General features: G+C 48.1%; 1 long non-coding RNA gene across 1 annotated transcript; it reads left to right on the plus strand.

Annotated features, from left to right (window-relative positions):
* The first annotated feature begins 5,430 nt into the window (after nucleotides 1-5,430).
* LOC133373257 (uncharacterized) lies at nucleotides 5,431-7,302 on the plus strand. Its single transcript, XR_009759635.1, has 2 exons — nucleotides 5,431-5,647; nucleotides 6,783-7,302. It is a non-coding gene; the product is annotated as an uncharacterized LOC133373257 (long non-coding RNA).
* Nucleotides 7,303-11,737: the final 4,435 nt, after the last annotated feature.

Here is an 11,737-nt window from a genome sequence, read left to right on the forward strand (position 1 = left end):
TGTCTGGATAAGGCATCCGCTCTCTGGTTTTTGGCTTGGGCATGGTAAGTAATCTGGAAGTTAAACCTAGTGAAGAACTGGGACCATCTTATCTGTCTCTGGTTCAGCTTTCTGGATGTTTGGAGGCTTTCAAGATTCTTGTGGTCGGAGCGCACTTCAATTCGATGAGAGGCCCCCTCTAGGTATTGTCTCCAGTTTTCAAAAGAGTCCTTGATGGCCAGCAGCTCCTTCTCCCAAACTGTGTAGTTCTTCTCTGCAGGCTTTAACTTCCGAGAGAAGTACGCACAGGGGTGCAGCTCCTTCCCTTCTTGGTCTAATTGTAGCAGGACCCCCCCGATGGCAAAATCTGAAGCATCTGCTTCCACTACGAAAGGGCGGTTCGGATCAGCAAAGCGCAGAATGGGCTCAGTAGCAAACCTTCTCTTCAGCTCCTCAAAGGCCTCGGTGGCGTTCTCTGTCCATTGAAACTTCTTCTTCCCCCTTAAACAGTCAGTCAGAGGAGCTGTTAATTTGGAAAACCCTGGAATGAACTTTCTGTAATAATTGGCAAACCCCAAAAACCGTTGTACATCCTTTTTGGTGACAGGTTGGCCCCAGTCCAATATGCAGCTTACTTTCCCTGGGTCCATCTCCACGCCTTCCGCTGAGATTCGATATCCAAGGAAGTCTAGAGACTTGAGGTCAAATCCACATTTCTCTAATTTAGCATACAGGTGATTTTCTCTCAGTCTCTTCAACACCGTCTTCACATGCTGGTCGTGGTCTTCCTGGTTCTTTGAGAACACCAGGATATCATCTAAGTAACAGATTACATACGTGTCCAACAAGTCTCTAAACACGTTGTTCATGAATTTTTGAAAAATTCCTGGACTTCCACAAAGCCCGAACGGCATGACCAGGTATTCATACTGTCCGTAAGCGGTCAAGAATCCTGTTTTCCATTCATCTGCCTCCTTCATTCTGATCAGATTGTACGCTCCTCTCAAATCCAACTTCATGAAGATTTTGGCAGAGCGCAGTCGGTCCAGCAACTCTGAGATCAGGGGCAGCGGGTAGCTGTTGGGGATGGTGATCTGGTTCAATGCGCGATAGTCGTTACAGGGTCTGAGTTCCCCCCCTTCTTTTTCACAAACAATAGTGGCGCTCCAGCAGGGGATTGTGAGGGGCGTATGAATCCTTGCCTCAGGTTTTTATCCAGGAATTCCTTCAGGGCCTCCCTCTCATTCTCTGTGAGAGAGTAGATTTTCCCTGATGGGATGCTGGCTCCTGGCACTAGATCAATCGCACAGTCGTAAGGGCGGTGGGGGGGTAAAGTCTCTGCCTCTTTTTCATCAAACACATCTTTGAATTCTTCATACTTTGGCGGCAGGGTCACTTGCTCGATCTCTTGCACTGCCCCCGCTAAGGTGTTCTTGATTCCTTCAGGTTGACAGTTCTCCTGGCAATACTGTGAGGTGAACCACACCACCGCCTCCTTCCAACTTATTGTGGGTTCATGCTTTGCTAGCCAGGGCATTCCCAGAACCACCTCAAAGTTTGAGAGATCTGACACGTATAGCGAAATGAACTCTTCGTGCCCAGGGATTTGAAGTTTCACTTCCTCCGTGGCTTGTGTCACCCCTCCTGACTTCAGGGGTCTCCCATTGATAGTCTCCACAGCTAGGGGAGCGTCCAGTTTCCACCGGAAATTCCATGACGCTTGACTAACTTTGCATCAATAAAATTTGTGGAGGCTCCACTGTCAATTAAGGCAGTGGAATTAAACACCACTCCTCTGGAAGTTGTAATCCGAATAGGCAAGACCAACACCCCTTTTAAGGGAGGTTGGATCGTTGGAGGGCCTTTATACAACGCTGCCCCCAGTCCACCGGCCTGCACGTGGACTGGGTGTTCTAGTTTCCCGACGGCTCAGCTTTCCCCCCTTTCAGTCCACAGTCTCTGGCCACGTGGCCCGGCTTTGAACAATAAAAGCATAAACGTTCCCGACGGCGTCTTTCCTTTTCTTCTTCCGACAGTCTTGGCCTAGCCCCTCCCTGTCCCTCAGTTGCATTACCTGCCATCCCTGCAGAGGGAAGGGTCTTGCTGCGGGATGCCGAGGCTGAGTATCTCGGGACCTCCTGCTTCCTTTCCAGGCGCCTTCCTTCCATCCGGTGATCTATCTGTAGGCATAGCCGGATGAGCCCTGGTAGGTCAGCGGGGGGGGGAGGTCGTGGCCAACTCATCCACGATTTCAGCATTTAATCCACTCCGGTACATAAACATCAGGGCGGCGTCATTGTAACTAGTTTCCTGGGACAGAATTTTAAAAGCGTTAGTGTACTCGGAAACAGTCCCTTTAGCTTGCTTCAGAGCGCCTAGTTGCCGCGCTACTGTTTCAGCCCTTTGCGGGTCTTGGAACATCTCGGTCATCTCCTGTATAAATCCTCTGTACCTTCTTAAGACAGTATCCTTTCTCACGAGATACGGAGTCACCCATTTTGCAGCTTCTCCCTCCAGGAGGCTAATCACGAAGGCCACTTTAGCCCCATCGTCTGGAAATTCTGTGTGCCTGACATCCAGATATAACTCACATTGAGCCACGAAAGTTGCCAACTGATCACTTTGTCCCGCATATTTTGGGGGCAATCCAATGGGAACCTTTACTATGGCAGTTGGAGGGGCTGTTCGCATCTGGTCTATCGTGGCCTTCAAGGTTTGATTATCCGTCTTCAGCGCCTTGACTGCTGCTAGCAGGGCTTGAACATCCATCTGCAAATCAGCTACCTTAGTCCTCAAGAGTTTCACTTCTTCCGTCTCAGAAGTGGGGTTCGTCCCCCCCGCTGCTCCCTTTGACATCTTGTCCCAGTCAAGTGAAGAGAGCGTTGAGGGTGATTTAGGTGGCTCTGTTAAGCTGTCAGGCCCAGGATGTGACTCAGGAACCAGACCAGCGGTTGTAGTTAATTCGTGTTTTATTAGGGTAATGTCCAAACAAAGACTGCATTTTCTCATGAATCAATACAGGGATACAGGTCCTGCGGCATTGGGAGAAAGTTGACAGAGCAAGGGACTTCTTCCCGCCTGTTCTTTAAGAAGGGGCCAAACGGGCGCGCAATCTTTCGCTCCTCCTTAACTGCCCCTCAGGTACTGCCCGCCTTCCCCCCCTTCTCTCCTGTCTTTTCAGCTGTCTGCGTGTGCGCGGTGAGGGGGGGAAGCATCACCCCCTCCTCTTCTGAAGTTTCCGATTCCAGGATGGGGGATAGGGGAGGGGCTGATGGTAAACTGCCTCCCCGCTTTTCGGCTGTGAGCAGCCCTCCCTCTTCCCCCTCTTGCTCTGAGCCTGAAAGAGGGGGAGGCGTGAGAATGTCCAGGGAGGGCTCAGGCTCCCCGTTGCTAAGCGACCTTATCTCTGGCAGTTCCTCTGTTTCGTCTTCGCTCCAAAGGGGGGAAGTTCCTCCCCCTTCCCTCTGCCATCCATCCGAATACTCTTCTCCCAACTCTCCGGGATCCAGCTCCCCGGGATTGGGACCCCAGCTCTGCCTTCCGACATGGTCGAGCACAAGACTTGGCTTGAATGGGACCTCAAGGAATGGAGTAAATTGGCTGGAAAATAAGGGAGCTTTTGGGCAGGTTGTTTGATAGCCACAATCCCACATACGGGGATGTGGAGCATTTGCTCAGAAGAGTTTTGACTGGAGAAGAATGGAGTAGGATGTGGGGGATGGAGACTGCTTGGGCAGCCGATGGAGCGAATAGAGCAACGTGGCCAGTTAGAGCACAGGCTGCAGCAACGTGGAGCACGGGGGACTGGACGCAGTCCCGCCACGCTCAGTTGCAAACAGATAGGGAAAGACTGTTGGAACATCTGAGTGAAATGTCACAGAAGCCTCCCAACCAAGCAAAATTTATGGCCATTAAACAAGAAACTACCGAATCTCCAAGGCAATTCTGGACTCGCCTTTTGGAGGGTGCACGGAGTTTCACTAATTTGGATCCTGAGAAGGCACAAGATAATCCCACTTTGATCTCTTCCTTTGTTCACCAGGCACAACCGCCTGTTCGTGATTATTTCCTTAACTATCGGCCAGGATGGGGGGGGGAGGCTGTGACAGTGATCTTGGAGGTAGCGGACTTTGCTCGGGACAAGGAGAAAGAGCGTAGTAAGAAAAAGGAAAAGAAAGAGGATTTTCAGTTGCTGGCATTGGCAATGAGGGGGCAGCTGTTTGGCAGAGGGTTTAGGGGACGTGGAAGAGGTTTTCCAAGAGGATTTCGGGGGGGAGACCAAAGAGGAAGGGGACAATCGTGTCAGTTCTGGCAAGGAGATAGGGCCTGCTTCCAATGTGGGGATTTTTCACATTTCAAACGAGATTGCCCCTGGAGATCAGACACTTCTGGTCAACAACAGCAATATTCTAATGATTCTTACTCAGATTTTTCAGGCGCAACTGCAGATTTTCCTCCCCCGCCTCCTCCAGTCCAGCAATCGTTTGGACCAGAATTGCACAGGGGTATTGTGATTCACCCGGAATCTTCAGCCAATGTCTGCAAGAAGATCTAGAAGGATTTGTTCCAGAACCGGGTTCAACTCTGGTGTTGTACGTGGATGATATTTTGATGGCAAATAAGGAACAGGAGGGACTGCGGAGAGATGGTCAAGGGGACATAAAATTGACCCGAAGAAAATACAGTGGCTTGCGGAAAAAGTCAAGTATTTAGGCTTCATTTTAACTTCGGATGGACGGCAAATGGACCCAGGAAGGGTAGCCACGATACAGGACTGTCCATTACCATAGACGAAACGCCAGCGGAGAGGATTTCTGGGACTTATTGGATTTTGCAGACCGTGGCTGCCCTCCTGTGGTGAGTTGAGCAAACCGCTTCATATGTTAACTGCTAATAAAGTGCCTGATTGCATACAATGGGATCTGGACATGGAAAGGGCTTTCCAGCTGCTTAAACAGAGTGTTGCCACATCCATGTCTCTCAAGCCCCCGAATTACAATAAACCTTTTCACCTGTTTGTACATGAGAGAACAGGGGTGGCGAGCGGGGTTTTAACTCAGCTATATGGGCCTAGCCACTTACCAGTAGCATTTTACTGGCAACAGATCGACAATGTTGCACGAGGTATGCCTACTTGCACGCGCACACTAACGGCAGCAGCCTTGCTTTTAAAGAAAGTGAAAGGGCTCACACTTGGACATTTTACAACCATTTGGACTTCCCATGCTCTTTCAGCTCTGCTGCATAAAGGTACCACACAGGTTTTTTCTGCCCAAAGACAGCAGCAACTGGAGGCTGAGCTTCTGGAGGATCCGAACTTGCATTTTGAACGCTGTGGCCCATTAAACCCTGCCACGCTTCTGCCCGACTTACCCACACCACTTCCTGATCATGATTGCGTGCAGGTTTTACAGTCAACATTACAGATTCGACCGGACCTCTCAGATGAACTATTGCCAGACTCAGAATTTGTTCTGTTTACTGATGGCAGTTCTTACTATCAGGATGGGGTAAGGTACACGGGTTTTGCGATAACCACACAATGGGAAGTTATGGAGGCTGCCGCTCTCCCAGGGAGATGGGGCGTACAAGCCGCGGAAATATATGCCCTTGCTAGAGCCTGCCAGCTTGCTTCAGGAAAGAAAGTCACGATCTATACGGATAGCAGGTATGCTTTTTGGGTTATTCATTGTCATATCCATCTTTAGCGATACAGGGGATTTACCACAGCGGGGGGACAACCAATTCAGCATCTACAGCTGGTACAGAAGTTGTTACATGCTATTCTTGAACCCTTGGAAATAGCGGTAGTACATTGCAAAGCACACACTAAGGAACAAGATCCAGTGACTTTGGGAAATGCCCTAGCGGATCAAATAGTGAGGCAAGCTGCCCTTTTGCCTTTGGGATTGTCTACGCTGGCATTGGCCACAACCACCTTTGTACCCCCCTTAACTGTTTCAGTTCCTCCACAGGAAACAAAGAAATGGACCGATTTGGGTGCAATTCAACAAGAAGGGCTCTGGACCATGCCAGATGGCAGAGCCTGCCTGCCGTGTTCACTATACCAAGTGGCAGCTGGATGGTACCATACACACGGCGGCCATTATGGGACGCATGCCTTAGTGGAAGCGGTAACTCGATCTTGGTAGGCCCCTGGGATCCAGCCTGTTTGTACAGCAATAGTGAAAGCATGCCACACTTGTCAGGCAAACGGCCCTGCTCTGCCAAATAGGGCCCAGCAAGGGGGTAGACCGATCCCCGCTGCTCCATTCCTTCACATTCAGATTGACTTTGTTGATTTACCAAAAGCAGAAGGAAAGCGCCATTTACTTGTGATGGTTTGCCCGCTCACGGCTTGGATAGAAGCATTCCCCACAACAAATGCAACTGCAACTACAGTGGCAAGGATACTGTTGAAAGAAATCATCCCTTGCTTTGGCGTTCCAGCAGCAATTGATTCGGACCGAGGCACACATTTCACAGGGCAAGTTCTGGCCAAAATCGAAGAAGGTCTGGGCATTAAACATTTGTTCCATACTCCGTATCATCCACAATCTTCTGGGACAACTGACAGATATAACCTGGAAATTAAGTATACACAGGAGACAGGGTTAAAATGGCCACAGGTACTTCCTATTGTGTTGTTTCATTTGCACACCCGTCCTACATGGGCTCTTGGGCTTTCTCCATTTGAATTAATGTATGGCAGGCCCCCCGTAAAAGGTGGCACCCTGCCAAGTGTGGATGTTTCACTTTTGGGGGGGGATCATATAACTGTATCCCAGTATCTTTCATTACAGAAAAAACTGCAAGAGCTTTGGAGAACTGCCTGGTATTCAAAAACGGTGCCCCTCGAGGACCAAGTGCATCCATACCAGCCCGGAGACTTTGTTTGGGCAAAAAAGTTTGTGAGAGGCGATTCGCTTCAGCCAAAATACACAGGACCACATCAAGTCCTGTTATCTACACAGGCTGCTGTTTTCCTGGAAGGAAGTCGTGGATTCATCATTCCCACGTAAAACCCGCAGTAATAACAGCTTCACCACCACCTGTAGTTCCCAAGCTCCGGCTGAGAAGAAGTGGAGAAACAGGACAGTGGCAGACAGACCAGTTCCTATTTCAAGACATGGAGATCGATTGAAAGCCCGAAGTTAAAGAGACATTTCTTATATTATAATGTTCTTAATCAGTTTTGTGTTATATGTCTTGTTTTTGTACTTGTCCTGTGTACAAGGTTTGTGCTGCCCATCGGGTACTAAGATTTGTGATGTTTCTGATTATAATGTACTTGTGGAATTTGGAAGAACAGTTCCAAAAACATTAGATTGCTCAGACCCCTTTTTGTATAGTATGGAGATGATAGCAGGACTAGTAAAAGCAGAAATTGCAGGCCGTTTATGCCAAAAGGCAGCAGTAGTGGTGCAACACAACTATACTGGAAAAGTATACACACATTGTGTTCGGGTTGAAATAGAATGGCCCATCCATTTAGCATTAAAATGTAAACAATACCGCGCACTGCCTAAACAGCAAGGATGCCCCTGTCATGGCCCCGTCAGAGGACTCCTCAGATGAGGACGACTCGGGAGTAACAGCAGCAGACCCAGGAGCAGCAGGAGACATGGAGGAGCCTCCTGAGAATCCAGCTCCTTCTGCCCCTCAGCTGCAGAGCACCCCAGGGACAGCAGAGGCCCTGCAGCCAGACACAGACAGTGAACAGGATACTCCCCCCTCACCTGCAGAACGTAGACAGCAGAAGGTCAGGCAGAAGAGAGGCAGGCCTGTCTCCTTAAGGCCCAAACGCTGAGGGCTCACACCTGCTGTCCATCCTGCTCTTTATAAGGCACACCTTGGCTGCAGCTTGTTGCTGACTGCAACGTCAGGCGTGGCTTTGTGTAGACCTACTTTCCCTGCAGCATCTCTTTGACTGACCTCCTTGGCAATTGATCCCAGACCTCCACTGACCTCGCTTCTGGACTTCTGACTCGGCAAGTACGCTTCGGATAGGCCTGGCAGATTTACAACCCGACTGCTGGCTAAGGACTTTCCTTCCCTGCCAAAGACCCAGGAATTTCCAGCCCCCCCTGACACTGCTGATGCAGGGTAGAGCTGACAGCCCCCCAGATTTGGATGAAAAAACTATAATGTATGACTATAACATGATTTCTTACAGGCATAAGGATAATAAACAAAAATATTGTGTTGGCATAGGGGAACCAGCATGCTACAACAAATTAAAAAACAAGCTTGATCTGCGAGACAAGACAAGGCCTTGGTCAGACCCAGAACAACCGAAAACAGATCAAAAAGCCTTACTAAATACCAAGCGTGTTCCAGGATGGGGAGGAAATACTTTTGTGGCATTGATGGAAGCAGCAGCACCAAGACAGGGAACTTGCTATGTTTGTGCACACACTCCGCCGCATGGACAGGCGGGAGTCCCCTTAACGGGGGCCCCTCTGCCCTTGAAGGAATATATTTCCTTCGCTTCCCACACTAGCTCTGAGGTGCTAGAGGGGGGCCTAGTCATTAGCGGTTCTCTTCAAAGTGAGATTTGTGTGAGCAATGGGAGATAAGTACAGGGGGGAATGTTATTTTTATTTATTTATTTATTTGTTCCATTTATAAACCGCCCATAACAAGTAGCTCTCTGGGCAGTGTACAAAAAGGTTAAAATACAGAAGTATCACAATAAAATCAGATTACAGACGATAAACACAAGCAACAAACAAAATAATATATTAAACAAAGTATAAAAGTTTAAGAAATTATAAACATTAAACATTAAAATGCCTGGGAGCATAGCCAGGTCTTAACCTGGCGCCGGAATGATAATAACGTAGGCGCCAGGCGTACCTCTTCGAGGAGGCTGTTCCACAATTCGGGGGCCACTACAGAAAAGGCCCTAGATCTAGTAACTGTCCTCCGGGCTTCTCGGTGAGTTGGTACCCGGAGGAGGGCCTTAGATGCTGAGCGAAGTGACCGGGTAGGTTCATAGTGGGAGAGGAGTTCCATAAGGTATTGCGGTCCCACGCCATATAAGGCTTTATAGGTCAAAACCAGCACCTTGAATCTGGCCCGGAAACAGATAGGTAGCCAGTGCAAACGGGCCAGAACAGGTGTTATATGCGCTGAACGGCTGGTCCTCGTCAGCAGTCTGGCTGCTGCGTTTTGCACTAGCTGAAGTTTCCGAACTGTCTTCAAGGGCAGCCCTACGTAGAGCGCATTACAGTAATCCAATCTAGAAGTTACCAGAGCATGAACAACTGAGGTGAGGTCATCCCTGTCCAGATAGGGGCGTAGCTGGGCTACCAGCCGAAGTAGCCGAAGGTAGAACGCGTTCTGTGCCACCGAGGCCACTTGAGCCTCGAGAGACAAGGAAGGATCGAAAAGAACCCCCAGACTACGAACCTGTTCCTTCAAGGGGAGTGTAACCCCATCTAGAACAGGATAAACATCCACCATCTGGGCAGGGAAGGCACTCACCAACAGTGTCTCAGTCTTGTCTGGATTGAGTCTCAGTTTATTAGCTCTCATCCAGTCCGTTATCGCGGTCAGGCAACAGTTCAGCACATCAACAGCCTTAACTTTGTTGTGGATCCTGTACTGTACATATACATCATGCAGTGCTTTTGAAAGGACATCGTATGTATGGCGCCCCTTCAGACGCTTACAAGCCAAGGCCCCGACCTCACGTTTCACGGTAGTTGGGTTGATCCAGTGGGCTGTTACCCCAAAGTAACTCTTCTTGCCATTGGTCCAACAATCTGCAGTGGTTGCTATATATGCCACAGCACCCATTCGGTTTGCAAGAGTTTCTCTCATGTGGCATGCTCTCTTCTCAATTCTGTCTCTCAGAGTCTTGGCACATATGATGATGAGATCTTTGGGGAGTCCAATGTGAACCAGATTAATGAATGATGGTTTGTCCACAGTCTGAAGTGGTAATGTCTCCTCTACAATGAAATCAATGATTCTCCTGTCGAGATTGCTCTGGGTGACAGGCTCCCTGCCAGATCCCCACCTCTCAAGGGTTGTCTGCTGCTGCTTCAGCATTTTGGGAGGAGGGGTGTCATGCATTGGTTCAGGAAGGCCACGTCTCCTTGCCTTTATTGCTTCTTCAATTGCTCTCAGCTTCTCAGGGTGTGCCCTCTGAGGAAGAAGAACAAAGCATGAATCCAAGAAAAAATGGAAGAGGAACTTCACAATTTAAACATAAATAGACAATGGACACTCTTTGAGGACCAGCATGACAAAGGCTTACCTCAAAATGTTTCTTCACATTGGATGAGGAGGAAACAGCTGATCTCAGATTTTTGATCCTTGGAAGGCAGTAATTGCATCGTACAACAACATTTTTCCCACTCTGGCTCACAAATGTACAAGCTTTCTCAAAGCCAAACCATGGTACTTGCGGTTCTGCAGATGTGGCTGTGGGCAACTGGCACTGCTTCATGCCCTCCTCCTCCTCATGCACAGGGCCTCCTTTCTGAACCTCACTTTCTAGTTTTGCCTCCTCAGGATCAACAAGCTGTGACTCAAGTGGCCGCACTAACTGACTGCTGCTCTCAGCAGCAAAACCTGCAACAGGCGTCTCTGTAATAAACAAGAGATAATGCTCCTATATGGGTGAACTTCAGCTGTGATGTGCCCCCATCTCTTCCCCATGCTGCAAGATGCCCCAGTCAGAGTGGAAGTAAGCAGGTCGATAGCACAATTAAAAGAGATCCTATTTGCATCATTTTTGCTCACTGAATAACCCTGCCTGGGCCAGTCTAACCTACTATCTCACAGGGTTGTTGTGAGAACAAAATGAGACTAGGGTTCAAATCCCCACATAGCCATGAAGCTCACTGGGTGACCTTGGGCCAGTCACTGCCTCTCAGCCTCATGAAAACCCTATTCATAGGGTCACCATAAGTTGGAATCAACTTGAAGGCGGTACATATATTTTTTATTTTGAATATGATGATTATGATAATAAATATGCAGCATTTCAAATTAATTCTGTATGAGAAGCATTCCATGCCAAGCTTGGAAAACCAAGGATGAGGTATAAAATGTAGACAAAAATACTTTTGACAAAATGCCATTTATCTTTTATATCTATATCTATAATTAGCAATACAGCTGAATGATGTATGTAAAGTATTTTTTCTTTCCCTTTTCTTTTTTATTAATATTTTAGTACTACTGCTAAAGTTCTGATGAAAGAATAAAGCATTCATTAGCCAAATTCAAATGATTAGAACACATCACATAAATTCCACTGAAGTTGGAGTTTTTGCGGACTTCCCAGGAGGATCCCTCCGCCTGTGCAGCCTCTGAGACAGGCTCCCGTCTTGGATGAAACTTTTTCAGTTTTAAATCCAGTCAGAAGGGTCTTTTTTGACTGGGGATAATTTCTTCCGGATAAGGAAGAAACGTGAGATTTCCCACACAGCTTTGTTGTGATTGTTGGAGACTGGAATTTGTCAGAATTGTCTGTGAAAGAAGGTCTTCCAGCAGCTCGGACGGAGTGAGCATTTCTAGCTAGCTCAGCTGAATAAGTGACCCTTTTTTTTCTTTAAAGAAAAACGGACTAACAGGCAAGCATTCTCCTGTCTACGCTTATTACTTTCTTATCTATACAGCTAAAGAGATTTGTCAAAGAACCAGCAATTAAGAAAACCTGGGTGAGTCAAAACTTTCCTTCTCTTTTACTCACGGAACTAAGGGGGAAGAAAATAAAAATAGCCTATCTTTTTTTTATTGC

This window comes from Rhineura floridana, chromosome 19, assembly GCF_030035675.1.
Source record: "Rhineura floridana isolate rRhiFlo1 chromosome 19, rRhiFlo1.hap2, whole genome shotgun sequence".
In the NCBI taxonomy this organism is placed as follows: domain Eukaryota; kingdom Metazoa; phylum Chordata; class Lepidosauria; order Squamata; family Rhineuridae; genus Rhineura; species Rhineura floridana.